Source organism: Dipodomys ordii, unplaced genomic scaffold (assembly GCF_000151885.1).
Source record: "Dipodomys ordii isolate 6190 unplaced genomic scaffold, Dord_2.0 Scaffold6, whole genome shotgun sequence".
Classification (NCBI taxonomy): Eukaryota; Metazoa; Chordata; class Mammalia; order Rodentia; family Heteromyidae; genus Dipodomys; species Dipodomys ordii.
This window is the reverse complement of record NW_012267222.1, coordinates 9,667,571-9,671,029: the sequence shown is the minus strand read 5'-3', so window position 1 is coordinate 9,671,029 and position 3,459 is coordinate 9,667,571. Positions and strand designations below refer to the sequence as shown.

At 39.9% G+C, this 3,459-nt stretch overlaps 1 pseudogene; it reads left to right on the top strand.

Moving 5' to 3' along the window:
- The first annotated feature begins 1,214 nt into the window (after positions 1-1,214).
- On the top strand, positions 1,215-2,109 carry LOC105997632 (annotated as a pseudogene).
- Positions 2,110-3,459: the final 1,350 nt, after the last annotated feature.

Below are 3,459 nucleotides of genomic sequence, written 5' to 3'. Positions count from 1 at the left end.
CACAGAAATAATACAGTAAGCAGTCATGAATTCTCCCCTAAACAAATGAAAACACGAAACAGCTCAATAAATAGAAGTTATAAAGAAAGAACAAGATTGGAAACTACAGTACTGCTGAAATATACACAATGACCGGAATAAAAACTCAGTGGATATCTCTACAGGGGCTCAAGGAAAGAGCCAGGAAACTCAAGGATAGAATCAAATTTACTTGTTCTGAAAAGCAGAGAAAAAAATAGATTGAAAACCAGACAAACAAATAAAACACCAGTGTCTCAGAGACCTATGAAATCCATAACGAAAGAGCTAATACTCATAGTATGGGAGTCTCAAAAGGATAGGAGAGAGAGTGGGGCTGAAAAAACACCTGAAGAAATACAAGCTAAAAACTCCCCAAATTTAGTGCAAGACATGCACAGAATAAGCCAATAGTTTAATCACAGAGAATTTGTGTCAAGCCACTTTGCGATTATACTTCTTGGAAAAAAATGTCCTTGAGATTAAACAGAACTAAAGTCAAGGAAGACATTCTGAAAGCAGTCAGAAAGAAACCATCGGCTGCGTTGAAGGCACAATGATTGGAATGACAGCAGATGTCTCTTTTTGAGACCAAAGAGGTCTCAACATTAATTGGTCAACAGTTTTCAAGGACAGAGACAAAAGAACGGTCAACTACACAGTCAATAGTGGGTGAAAATAGCCACCAAAAATTAAGGGAAGCAAATCCTAGTGGTACATGTCCGTAATCCTGGCACTTGGGGAAGCCAAAGCAGGCAGGTCTCAAATTCAAGGTCAGTCTGGGTTACCTTGTAAGATTCTATTGCAAAGCAAACCAAAGCTAAGCAGATCTAAGCAAAGCACAACAACAACAAAAGATAACTGTGAAGAATACGCATTTGTGCCTAGCAAGTGTACTCTTCAATAATAGCTAAGGGAGGTTCTCTAAACTGAGGAGACAATGAGAGAAAAGAAAGCTTGGGGTTCCAGAAAGAAGTGGAGATTATCAGTGTGTGCAGAGGAAAGTAGACTATTCTTCCTTGCATGCATTTCTTTTTTTAGTTAAAATTTTTAATTGTTTTTGTAAGGTGATGTACAGAGGGGCTACAGTTATATAAGTCAGATAAAGAGTGCGTTTCAGGATGGAGAGTCACAGCAGCTGGCAGCTGACATTACAGAGCAGTGCAGAGCGATGGTGGATTTAGGTGTGTCACATCATGGATGAGAAGATGCTCATCAGGGAGCTGGACCAGTGGATCAAACTGCTGAACAAGTACAAGCAGCTGTTAGAGTCCCAGGGCAAGAATCTCTGTGAAAGGCTAAAGAAACTCTGACAAAAGAATCCAGTGTGAGGCCAGGCACTGGTGGCTCACGCCTGTAATCCTAGCTACTCAGGAGTCTGAGATCTGAGGAACACGGTTCAAAGCCAGCCTAGGCAGGAAAGTCTGTGAGACTCTTATCTCCAATAAAGCACTAGAAAACCAGAAGTGGCACTGTGGTAGAGTGTGGTAGAGTGCTCGCCTTGAGCTGAAGAGCTGAGGGACAGCGCTCAAGCTGAGTTCAAGCCCCTTGATCCACAAAGAAAAAAAAAGCAAAGAAAAAAAGAAAGAAAAAGAATCCAATGTGCGAGAGATTCGATTGTCCAGTCACTGTCTATGGAGATGTGCATGGGCAATTTCACGATTTCATGCAACTGTTTAGAATTGGTGGCAAATTGCCAGGTACAAATTACTTGTTTATGGGAGATTATGTTGACAGAGGATATTATTCAGTTAAAACAGTCACACTGCTTGTAGCTCTTTAGGTTCCTTACTGTGAACACATCACCATTCCTGGGGGGAATTATGAGAGCAGAAAGATCACATAAGTTTATGGTTTCTATGATGAGTATTTAAGGAAATGCAAATGTCTGGAAATATTTTACAGATCTTTCGACTGTCTTCCTCTCACTGCCTTGGTGGTTGGACAGATCTTCTGTCTACTTAGTGGTCTCTCAGTATCCATAGATATATATTGGATCACATCAGAGCGCTCGATCGCCTACAGGAAATTCCCCATGAGGGTCCAATGTGTGATTTGCTGTGGTCAGATCCAGATGATCGTGGCATCTAGAGCTCGTCAACTGGTGATAGAGGAATATAAATGGTGTCATGACTGGAATGTAGTAATGATTTCCAGTGCTCCTAATTACTGCTACCATTGTGGTAACCAAGCTGCAGTCGTGGAGTTTGATGACACTCTCAAATATTCTATCTTGCGATTTGATCCGGCACCTCGTAGAGGTGAGCCACATGTGACTCATTGTATCCCAGTCTACTTCCAGTAATGAAATTTTAAACATGTACAGGATTGCCATGAACCATAAATTGACCTAATGAAATGGGAAGAGCAATAGTGACTCCGAAGTGTCAGAAAATAGTTAACATTAAAAAAAAACTTACTTTCACACAGACCAAAAGATGTACCATATAAAAATACAAATCTTAGGAGAAACTCTAGGGCTCGTTGGCACAGGCCAGAATTTTCTTAATAAAGACCCAGAAACACAACAAATCAAAGAAAAGTTGGACAAATGGGATTTCATGAAGCTGCAGAGCTTCTGCATGGCAAAGGACATAGCAAGCAAGATCAAGCCCATGGATTGGGAGAAGATCTTCACTAGCCATACAACGGACAAGGGTCTCATGTCTAAAATATACTTAGAACTCAAAAAATTAAATCCCCCAACAACAAATCCTCAAAGAAACAACCGCCCGATTAATAAATGAACTAAAGCCTTAAAGAGAGACTTCTCTGAAGAGGAAATAAGAATGGCCAATAGACACATGAAGATATGCTCAACTTCTCTAGCCATAAAAGAAATGCAAATCAAACAACACTGAGAGTCCACTTCACTCCAGTTAGAATGGTGATAATCAAGAACTCTAATAACAACAGATGCTGAAGGGGATGTGGCCAAAAAGGAACCCTATTGCATTGTTGGTGGGATGTAAACTTGTTCAACCACTTTGGAAAGTAATGTGGAAGTTCCTCAAAAGACTCCACATAGAGCTCCCCTATGACCCAGCAATCCCACTTTTGGGTATTTACCCAAATGATCACAAACAAGGCCTACTAAAGCTACCAGCACAACTATGTTTATTGCAGCATTATTTGCCATAGCTAATATATGGAGCCAACCCAGATGCCCCTCAGTAGATGAACAGATCAAGAAAGTGATATATATATATACACATATATGTATATATACGTATATATATATGTATATATGTGTATATATGTATATATAATAGAATTCTAAGCCTCCATCAGAAAAAGTGACACTGCCCAATTTGTTAGGAAATGGAAAGACTTGGAAAAATTATATTAAGTAAGCCAGGCTGAAAGAAACATAGGTCCCATGGTTTCCCTTATCTGCAATAACTAGTATATGTCTAGGACAAGCAGAAAAGCTCAAAAGCT